This window comes from Populus euphratica, unplaced genomic scaffold, assembly GCF_000495115.2.
Source record: "Populus euphratica unplaced genomic scaffold, PopEup_1.0 scaffold35.1, whole genome shotgun sequence".
Taxonomy (NCBI): Eukaryota; Viridiplantae; Streptophyta; class Magnoliopsida; order Malpighiales; family Salicaceae; genus Populus; species Populus euphratica.
In genome coordinates, this window is record NW_011499860.1 from 1,344,992 (window position 1) to 1,356,916 (window position 11,925).

General features: G+C 26.1%; 1 long non-coding RNA gene across 1 annotated transcript; it reads right to left on the reverse strand.

Moving 5' to 3' along the window:
* Positions 1–7,659: 7,659 nt before the first annotated feature.
* Positions 7,660–11,658, reverse strand: LOC105124548 (uncharacterized). Its single transcript, XR_842074.1, has 2 exons — positions 11,557–11,658; positions 7,660–7,709 (listed from the first exon to the last, which is right to left on the reverse strand). It is a non-coding gene; the product is annotated as an uncharacterized LOC105124548 (long non-coding RNA).
* Between the last annotated feature and the right edge of the window lie 267 nt (positions 11,659–11,925).

Sequence of the window (11,925 nt, forward strand, 5' to 3'; positions counted from 1 at the left end):
TTTTTTTTTTCCTGGAAAGACTAAGGTTATATTCTCGATCAATTAAGATTAATAATACATATTTACTGTCTAATTCAAGATAAAATTCAATTTATTTAAAGCTTATAGGATAAGTAAATTATTACCTTGTTGTAGTATCTAACACTGACTTCCGAAAACTTCAATTGCAATTTTCCCAGGACGCTTGAAAAATCAGTTTCCAACCATAGTAAAAATATTTATTTGGGTGAAAAAAAGATTAAAAGGATAAAATCCTGTCTACTTCTTTATCGTTTATTTTGAAGAGAAGAAAATGAAATGTTCTAATTTTTATTCTATCCCCCAAAATCTCCTCCTCCTCTTCTTCTTCTTCTTCTTCATATGGAGAGGAAATTGTGGTTAATTGAAAGAAAAAAAAAGTAACCATAATTTAATTTTGAAAACAAACAATTAATAGTAGGGGGGTGTTTAGTAGTGTGATAATAGTTGCTTTTCGAAGTGTTTTTTCACTTAAAAATACATAAAAATAATATTTTTTATTTTTTTAAAATTATTTTTAACATCAGTAGTCAAAATAATATGAAAATACCAAAAATTATTAATTTAAAACAAATAAATATATATATATATATTAAAAAAAATTAAAACACAAAAAAAAAGATGCTGTTAGTCCCTAACTACTAATTGAATCTAATTATTTTAACAAAATTATCCAGTTGAGGTAAATTGATTGATAGGTAAGGGATTCAATTGATAAAATCAATAATTGAGAGACTTAACCAAGAAACTATAAATAGTTGGATGATTGGTACCTCACTGACGCCTCCCAACCAATGAATCATTCTCACGTGTCAAAGGCTATACATGCTTGGATTTCCTAGATTGCATCTCTCCTATCCTATTACGCGTGACAAGTCAGTTTCCAGTTATGATACCAAAAAACCAAAAAACAAATTAAGAGTTGAATTTCTATGTATTATTTCCTTATTTTTACTCTTAAAAAATAAATAAATAAAATATAGAGTAAAGTGCTTATATTATACAGAAAATATAGCAAAGATATATAGTCATCATATGGTAATAATACAAATAATATTTTCTAGATTACCCTTTTTTAAAACATTTTCAAATTGATTGAAATGCTAAATTTCTCCTTACTTGAACTCAGCGAAGACAAAAAAAAGAACCTTGATTAAAATACAAAAAAAAAAACCCAATTGATTTCAAGTTTTAAAAATACTAACTCCAACGATAATTAAGTAAATTTATTGTGCATATAAAAGGAAAAGGACAAAACAATCCTTAAACTTTAGTTACATTTACCTTGATTTCAAGGGTATTTTAGTCACTAAACCATGATATAAAATACAGAAAAACCCATGTTGTCCCTCGTTAGTTAATATGTTAATGATCATTTAGCCCTTATGAAATTATAATAGCGCCCAATAGCTAACCTAATGAATTTTTTTTCAGAAATAATAAAAAGTATAGGTATATTGTTTTCATCCATAATACACACTGTATCTAGGTGTAACAACTTGGATGATAAAAATGAATCCATGAGTGTTATTTTTATTTGGTTTTTGAATTGTTATTTCCAATTTGATTTATAAGTATTATCATCATATTATAATTGTCCAAGTTTTGAGAATGTATGTTTTTATAATTCCCTTCTATTGTTGGTTACCTTGTTTTAAGGTTATGTATTGTTACTTTATAATGATAGAAGTAACATAAACATGTGTGGTTGAAGTGATCAATATATATATAAAAGTTTTAGAGTAAAGTCTTAGGGTAGCATTTAGTTATTATCCTAAAATAGATGAGATAAAAATAATGAAGATAAGAATATATTTTATTGAATAAAAAGATGGAAATATGAAAATAAACTTGTCTTTGAGAGAATTTTAAAATGAATTTTTGTATTTTCAAAAAAAATGTGTAGAAAGAATTTCTCTAGAGATAATATTTTTTATTTTTTATTTTTAAAATAACATTGTGAAATTTCTTAATTTTAAAATTTTCCCACCTAAACACATGTAAATATTAAAATGGTTGTTATCATGATTTTAAAACCCAACATGGAGCAAGGTATGGGTTATGGTTGGAGGGTCAATCTAAAAAATTAGTTTTAAAAGAAAATAAAAGATGTTTTGACCAAAAAAATACTTTTCAAGAAAACAAATTAAAGATTTTTTGACGAAGTTATAGGTCGATCCAAATTTTTGATCTATTCAATCATTTTTTTATTTTTTTTCTTAATCAAACTAGTCCAGGCATCATGATCTGCTAGGTTCTGAGTTGATTTATTTGGTTAGTTCAAGTTTTATAATTAACTAGAGTTATTAATTATTATATTATTATTAATTTTAATACTCAATATAAATCAAAGTAAAAAAATAATATCTAATTATTTTTTAAAAGATATAAATTTGATAACTATATATATTGAGGATAAAATAAATATTTTATTTATTTATTATTATATCTTATACACTATCACCAAATATAATTTTATCTTCATCTTTTATTTTATACTATATCTCTAGCCTCTTAATTTATCTTTTATGGCCTGAAATAATAACTAAACAATACTTATAAATTATGAAGATATGATCCTTTAGTCTCCCAACATCAATCCATGAACAAAAATAGCTGGTTTAGATCTTAATACAACACGCACCTGTTTTAATTTTTACATTAAAAGTAAATACAATGCAATTGCAATGAAATTATATGAATATTTTAAAAGTCTTATTATTAACGGTTGTTAAAATGAATACTTTAAATTGATAGTTTATACTTTTCAAGCCTTATTATTGTTATTGTTGTTGTTATTATTATTATTATTATTAAAATACGTATTTATGTTACAACTTCATGCTCTAGAATCAAGCAACATTCATATTCATGAAAGTAAAATTATAACTTTAATAGTAAATAAGATTAAAAAGAAAACTTACATTCATTGGTGAAAAATTCTATTAATAAGTTTTAGATGTGCAAAAACTGAGGGAAAAAAAAGTTGCAAATTCTATTGTTGTTGTGTCGATACGTTGATCCTCTTCTTCAACTTGTATTAACACCTTTATGTCCTTCCCCGTTCTTATGCATTACTCCATGGTGTCCCAAGATCCAGATTTTTTAAAAAGTTAGCTTACATAATTTTATTTATTTTTATTTAAAGATGATCGAGATTTCTGCTTTCAAGAGTCTATGATGCATGAATCTCTCCCCGAAGACATCAATCATTTTGTCAATCTACGGGCTTTTGGGGCAATTTTTTGGGTTTGGGGTTTTTAACATTATGAATAGATTTATTAGGATTTATAAAATATTTTATCTTTATTTTGAGTTTGAATAGGTTAAAACACTAGCTTTTGGGTAAAAAAAACTTAAATTTTTATTTTAAATTATCAAAGTAATTAAAATCTAGACAAATTAAATGATGTATCATCTAAATTTTTAAGAATAAATTTTGAATTGAATCACATGTTATTCTTCCTAATTATGAAAAATAATAATTAAAGACCTAATTATGCAGGTCTACTAGACTCTAATAAAATAGATCAGGTAGGCTAACTTGACCTTTGATTTTTTTTTTTAATATATTTTAAAAAATTAATGATTCTTTTCTTAATGGTTTTCTCTCCAAATGTTTTTAATTTATATTTAAAGTAGAACTCTTTTTCTCTTATATCTTATTTGGAGAGCCTCTTTTAAATGATGATTATTTTTTAGTTATATATTTAAATTTGAAGATTTTTTCTCATTTATCTATAATTTTTTTGTATGGATGGAATTTATTTTTAAAAATAAAATAAAAATTATTTTCAAATAATATTTCTAATAGACACCTTGCATGATTTTTCCTCATTTTATTTTATTCAATGAATTTAATTTATATTTATATTACTATTATTGTTTACTTAAATAAAAAATATTTTAATAAATAAATTTTACAAAAATAACTAGAAAAATATCCTATTTTTTAAAATTAAATAAATTTTGAAGATCATTGTAGTAGTCTTTGTGTTATTACGTGGACCTCCAAATTTTTAAAGATAAAAATCTCATACCTCCCGATTTTAATAATTTTAAGATTTTTTTTATTTTTAAAATTGATCAAAAAGTTAATATAACTAGAATAAACTAATATACTGATTAATACAAAAATTAAAATTTGACCGTTGCACGTTATAGAAGCTAACCACCACGAAACACATGTCAAATCCCACCCAACAGCTAGCATATCTCCCAGTGCAGTGCAAAGACAGGACTAACAAGACTGTTGAGTCGGCAATGCAAGTAATGCGCAATTATGGGCCCACCACGTCGCCAGTTCAAGAAGAAGCTCAATGTCAGGGAATTAGCGTGCCGCCAGCCGCCATGAAGAAAATAAAGCTGGAATCCAGACGCCCGAGGAAGACCGTTGATGAAGGACACCGAATGAATTGATGGGTGAGGGTCCATCCACACCGCCCCAATACTGAACAGAACAGCTTCCAAGCAACAGCCAGAGGCCAGGTCGAGAAGAAGCATAGACGAAAGATAACGATTACAATCCACAGTTCTCCACATATTTTAGTGTTTTCTCTGTGGTCTGTAATACTTTGAAAGCCAATCACTTGTTTAAAAATATACCTCCGAATAAAAATACAATGATCACATATTCAGTGGTTGTGATCAAAAAACTGAATTGTATAGATGAATATTCATTTTGATTACAATTTCTGTCAATAAACAGAACGAGAAACTCTAACATGCCTTCAAAAATTCCAAAAGCGCAGTCTTACAATGCTTATTTCTAATAAAGCATTTTCCTTTCTTCCCGAGACTGTTCCTATTTTACTTCGCTCAAAGCAGATGCAATGTATCTTGATTTGAGGATGTGCAGGAGTAATTCTAACCATGGCTGGATTTTATAATTAGTTAAATAAACTATAATTAAGTTATATTATGCACACGTATGTATAAACAATGGCTGGATTTGAGGGTTTTTTAGAGTAACATTTGTTTTTTAATGTTTTTTTTAAATACATCAAAATAATGATATTTATTTATTTTTAAAAAATTATTTTTAACTTCAACACATAATTTTTTTAAAAAAACACAAAAAATATTAAATCTAAAATAAAAAATATTAATTTTTTTAAAATATACTTTTAAATCACAAAAAGATGCTAATATTTTTTATTCAATGTATACATGCTTCATGTTTATAAAAAGGTCTCTTTCATCCATGGCATACTAGTTAATCAAATTGAATCAATGCTTATCAAGTGGCCATTCATATATTGGCTAACGTGCTCTAGGTTCCCGTGAACTTTTGATGTCCTTTTCATACAAGTGACCCTTCATGGAAATAAATAAATAAATAAATATATTTTTTCCCCTAAAATTACAACTACTCTTACAAGTTGGTTTCGATTATTAAAGACTATTTTTTAATAAATAAAAAGTAATGAAGTTTAAGTTGCAATAAAAGAAGTGTTTTTTTAATCACTTTCGCTAAAAAAATTAATTGTAGAAAAATGTTACTGTACATTAAACAGGTGTTTCAGAACTACATTGTATCAAAATCTTTTTTTGTTCTTCTAAATAATCTTAAAGGAAAAAACCACTTGTACTATTTTAATGCATTAAATAAAATAATTTTTGGCTGAAGGTTGCTTGAAAATCTAAACTTTTTTTAAATTAACAAATCCTTTTTGTATTCAAATACAAATAATCTTAAGAGGTATTTTTGTTTATTAGCATCATTTGGAAAAAAAAATATTGGCTAAATAACACATGTACAAAAAATTTTGATGAGATAATACAATTTAATACATATCACAATTGAAAAACACGATATTTTAATATAAAACTATTGAAAAACATGATATTTCAAATAAATTATTAAATGAACTAGCATCAATCACAATGAGAAAAGATGAGAGAGAAAAAGATAGAGAAAGAAAAAGAAAATGAGAGAGATTTAAAAGACACACTAAAATTTTAATTGCAGTGTAACCTATGTCATAAAAAAATCTCGACAAAATAAATCCAATGACATTAAAAAATATTTCTAATAATAATCAAAGTAGACCACATTCTTCATCAAAGACAAATGAATAATTACAATAAGAAGAAAAAAAAAATACTCTCGATGTCATGTTGAAATTTTGATCATGACACCACTAGTAATATAAAAACTAATTCGTCAAGATAAATTTAATGATTTCAAGAAATGTCACCAACGATAATCAGAGTACGTCACATATGAAAAACAACTCACTTGTATTTTGTGAAAAGTGTAGCTCACTTCAATCATTATTAGTGATAATATTAATGATATCATAATTAAAATTTTAATATATCTACGACATCTTTTTTATGTTTTGTTTCTCTCTCCTTTATTCTCAACTTGATTTTTACCTACTTATTTAATTTTTTTAATATTCTATTATTTTCATCAATGATAATTTCAGATGTGTTTTTCAATGGAAACATGTATAAAAATTTATTAATTGGCCAAAAATTGTTTCAATGTGTTATTTAACTTTTTTTTAATAGTAATTGATTTAAAAAAATCTTAAGAAAATACTAGTAAAGGTGAGCAAAAAAAATAAAAAAACCAATTAAAAAGAGAAAACAAAAAAAAATAACTGAAAAAACTAAACTGTGAAAAAACTGATCTCAATTAAAATTTTAAAAAAACTGATTGATTTGGTTAAGCTTTATAAGATTGAAACTGAAAAAATCAAACTGAATAGAACCAAAACAGAAAAAACCAAGCCAAACTGGTTTTTTTTTAAAAAACTAAACTAAACCGAAACCGGTCTATTTGAACTTGTTTTTTTTTGTTTAATTTTTTTAAAAATTTTAATTTAATTATTTTTTTAATAAAAATCAAATCGAATATAAAATAATTATTTGTAGCAAATAGCATCCAGATATCTTAAAAGTATATTATTACATCATCAAAAACGTTATCAGAAACGTTTCCATTAATTCGAACTTTTTATTGCCAATTTGCCTATGTTGATAATTATACACCACGTCACCAACATGTATATTTTCTTTCTTTCTTTATCAATTATTTTCTTTTTCTAACTCTTTTGATACAGTTCTTTTGCCGCTATATAAATTCACAGCTCTTATTACAGTAGCATTGAATCAGAACCTTTTTTTTCTTGTATGAGGGAAGTAAAGAGAGTGAAGAAATGAGCGAACGCAGCCCGCCAACAGCTGCAGGCAAAGGTTATGGCATGCCCGCCTCAACTTCCTTTGCTAAACACCCGCTGCCACGGGGGCAGACCAAGAACAAGTTATTACTCGGGGTACTCCAATTCTTATCAGCGTCATCAAGCTCGAAAAAGTGAAGGCTTTTGAAATAATTGAAAGAATGGGAGACGTCATTTTCTTTCAATTGATGGAAATTTCCCTCTGTAGCACTATGTAATAAAAATCCATGGGCTTCATGGGTTTTGTTTTTCAGAAAGGTAGTGGGATGCCTTGTATTATGTAATTGTTTCGTCATCGAGTTTTAGCTTAGTTTCACTTGCCTTGCTCTTTCTATTGCTACTATCTCAGTTTTTCTCCTTGGTTGCTCTCATTATCCATCTGTTGCACTATGTAATAAAATCCATGGGTTTCATGGGTTTTGTTTTTTAGAAAGGTAGGATGCCTTGTATTATGTAATTGTTAACCCCTTCGTCATCTAGTTTTGCCTTAGTCTCCCTTGCCTCGCTCTTGCTCTTGCTCTTGCTCTTGCTCTTGCTACTGCCTCAGCTTTTCTCCTTGGTTGCTCTGATTAGCTGTCCAAGGTATCTGATAATATGGCCTGAGTAATTATCAGGGGGGAAAGTGTTAAACTTTCTTGCTTTGCTTTAAAATATTTTTGAAAATATTTAAAAATGTTTTCTTTTAAATTATGTTTTTATTTTTTTAATTATTTTAATGTGATAATATAAAAATATATATTTTAATTAATATTTTAAGTAACACACTCACACGCCAAAAAAATAAAATACAATAAAAAAATATATACAGATTAATTACTTTTAAAATGTTTTTTTTTCAATTTTACAAATGTTTCATATATAGAAAATCTAGTTTAACTCAATATATTATCTTATTAATAATAAAGCCTTAAATATTTAAAATATTTTATTTAATCAATATTACCTAAACATTGTTGACATTAATAATTAGGAGTGGTAGTGGATATAGTGGGTCCAATCTAATTTTAGATATTTTATAAAATATAAACATGATTTATTCATTTTTTTATTCTATTGAGTTAGATAAATATACGGGGCTGGGTTAAAATTTTTGTGAATATCATATATATTTTTGGGTTAAAAATATCAAATTTTTTTTATGATCTTAAAACAATATCAAGTTGGAATTGTTAGAATTAAATTAGACCTTTAAAATACATATATTAAAGATAATATAAAAATTATTATAATTTTTATATAAAAAAGAAAAAAATCACAATTAAGTATTTTATCAAATAATTAAGGTGTAACATAATATAAAAAAAGACTAGTAAAATGATATAAAAAACCAGTAAAAAAATTATAAAGTATTTTTGGGTTTGTAATTTGACTAGAAAAATAAAAGTTCAATCAAGATTTTTAAAATTTTCATTTTTTTATTAAATAAAAAATATTAAAATTATAAAATGTACTTTAAAAAAACACAATTATAATTTTTGTAAAAATTAGTAATAGAGAGAAGGGCAAGAGAATGAGAGTCAGATATTAGTGTGGAGGGGCAAAAAAATCGCAGTTTAGTTCCTCAATTTTTGTGTGCGTGAAACATATTATATCTTCTATTTAGTGCGTTAAAAAATAAATAAAATTTATTTAATTATTTATAGATTTTTCATTATTTTTCAAATCTAGGCAATTCCAAGGCTATTCGAATTAGGATGTAGGAGTAATTGTTTTTATTGTATTTGTTTTCAATATAATCCCTTATTTTTTACATTATTTAATTATTTAGTTTTATTTAATTTTTATATCAAATTTAATTCTTATTATTTTGAATATTTTTTTTCTAATTGATTTCTTTAATTTTTTTCTCCAATCTCTAATTTTAAATTAATTATATGTCAAATTTAATATTTATTATTTTCATTTCTATTTATTTTATTTTAGATTTTTATTAAAACTAATTACTTAGCATTTTGTTAATATAGAATTTTGCTATGTTATTTTTTAAGATTTGTTTTTTATAGGGTTGATCTAGAGCTCATAGCCAGGTCACAACTAACGAATTTCAAATGTTAACACGAGTTGACTTTGATTTTTTTTAAAAGAAATTTTAAATTGATTTTTTTTTCAATTTCTTTTTATAACATTTGATTTATTAGGATTTAACCTTTGTATTTTTTTTATAGAATTATCTTAATCTTGTATCTAGAATCGTAAGGTTAACAAGTTAAATTATATTTTTTCATTGCTTTTTTGAATGAATTGTTTTTTAATTTTGCTCTTGAATTTTAAATTGTATAATAATTAAATTTTATAATTTTATTCAGTTTTAAATTTTATAATTTTATTCAGTTTCTTCTTGATAAGCTTTATAGTTGTTTTTATGTTATTATTTTTTAATTTATTTATTATTACTGCATTTTATTATTCATATTATTTAAAATATTGGTACTAAAGATACATATTTAAAATTATTTAAAAAAAAAGGTTTGACACGCGAACGGTGTCATGATTTACAAATGTTATAGAAAGGTGTCATGATTTACAAATAAAAACTTAACAAATGTTATAGAAAGGTGTCATGATTTACAAAGGAATGGTCTGAAATTGTACTTAAAAATTAAATAAACAGGTACCCAGAATCTGGTCACCATACGGCACTTCTTATTACATCATCATCATCCTCCTTCGCCATGATGAATATTGATGTCAATAATTTGCACATTCTGTGGCCAAGTTGCAACTAAACCCGTCGGCTCTTGTTGATAAAGTTTAGGCACCAACGTGGTCCTTTCTTTGTCAATATATGCATTCAGCCATAATTTTATGTCCATATAAGCCAACCAGCTCAGGCCAAGGCTATGGCGTCTCCTCCTCTTCCAGCTTTGCTAACCTCCCGCCGCCAAGGGGCAACCAAGAACAATCCAGTCAAAGGATTGTGATGAGTAATTTACTATCAACCATAAAAAAAAATAAAGAAGAAGAGAAGAGACAAAAGTAGAAAGGATTTTATTTATTATTCTCTGCATAATCAAGAATAACCTATTGGTTATATTTTATTTATAGCCCACTAATTTGGAAAGTCAAAAAACATGCTCAAGGACGGGAAAGCACTGACAACATAAAACTAGCAATAACGAATTATCGTCCCACTACACTAATTTCTAACAACCATCAGTAATCAACAAAGATCCATTATTCAGACACCCTGTCGCGGGGTCTAGTTGTGACGTTGTTTAGCAATGGTAAAGGTTTTTTATCGTGACTTTTGTATAAAGTCATTTTTTAGGAATAATTTTTTTATTTGATTAAAAAATTATGATTAAGGTTTAAGTGTAATTATTTAATATTATAGTTATTAGAAATTTATGATCTGTTAGAATTTGGATAAAAAATTAATTATACAAAGAAAAAAAAAGACACATCATCTCCAGTGCACTCTACCTAAGGTAAGCTGCATTGTTATTTAATTGTTTTCTCTAAGTTAGGTTTTTATTTGTTGGTTTTTTCTAATATTTAATGTAGATCTCTCTTCATAAGAAAATTTCAATTGTATTGAGTTAAATATTAACTGTTTTAAAATCTAAATTTTAGTATCGTATTTATTTTATGTCTTGTATCTTTAATACCTAAAAGTATAATTTATCGTGTCATTTTACACTCCATAAATATTAAAGTCTATATTTGAACCCTAAAAAAATATTATAAAATGGTTTTTGATATTTTGACCAAAACTTAATAGATGATCATAAACTGGTTATAATATCTATTTTTTTAGATTTTCAAAACATGATAAAGATGCGATCTTTTTATGAAAATATACTTGAAAATTTTTTAGGATTTGGCTACATGCTTAAAAACAAAATATTTTTTTTAAAAAAAGGACAGTTAATTTAAAATATTTAAGATTTTTTGAAAATTTTTTGATTTTTTTTTTTAAATAATTGGGCCAATCTCGACCCAATGTAATCTTTCTTCTCTTTTTTTTTTGGGTAGGCCAGGCCGAATCAAGTCCGACCCATCATTTAAGTTAATTATTTGCAAAATATGAACAGTTATTGTTCACATTCTGCACCCAACCAAATGGTTGTAGAAGTTGGAGACAGGCGAAGGAGAAGACTATTGGGGTCTGTGATCATGATCGTGATCACGAGGTCGAGCTGATGGTGTTGCAAGGAGCGGTGGAAGAGCTGGCAGTTGTTGGCAGAGGAAGGAAAAAAAAAAAAAAAGAAAATGAGAGGGGTTGTAAAGAGGCGAGGGAAATCGATGGCGACTCTTGTTGGCTGGTCGGTGGTTGTTTTTCAGAAAGGTAGAATTCCTTGTATTATGTAATTGTTTTGCCATCGAGTTTCGGCTTAGTCTCCCTTGCCTTGCTCTTGCTATTGCTACTGTCTCAGCTTTTATCCTTGGTTGCTCTCATTATCCCTTTGTTGCACCATGTAATAAAATCAACGGACTTCATAGGTTTTGTTTTTCAGAAAGGTAGGATGTGAATATTTTCGTAAAAAATAAATTTGAAGAAGAAATTTTTATGTTATTTTTTTTCTTATTTATCCTTTATTATTATTTGCTTGTTTTTAGATGGAAGTAAAAAAAATTGCATGACATATTTGTATTTAATAGTAATAGTCCATAAATTTAGCACATCTACAAAAAATACAAACACGAAGAAAAAAAATAAAACAAAGTGCCAAGGGCCCCCAAATAAATCAATTAAGGCTTCCAAATATTTTTAGAA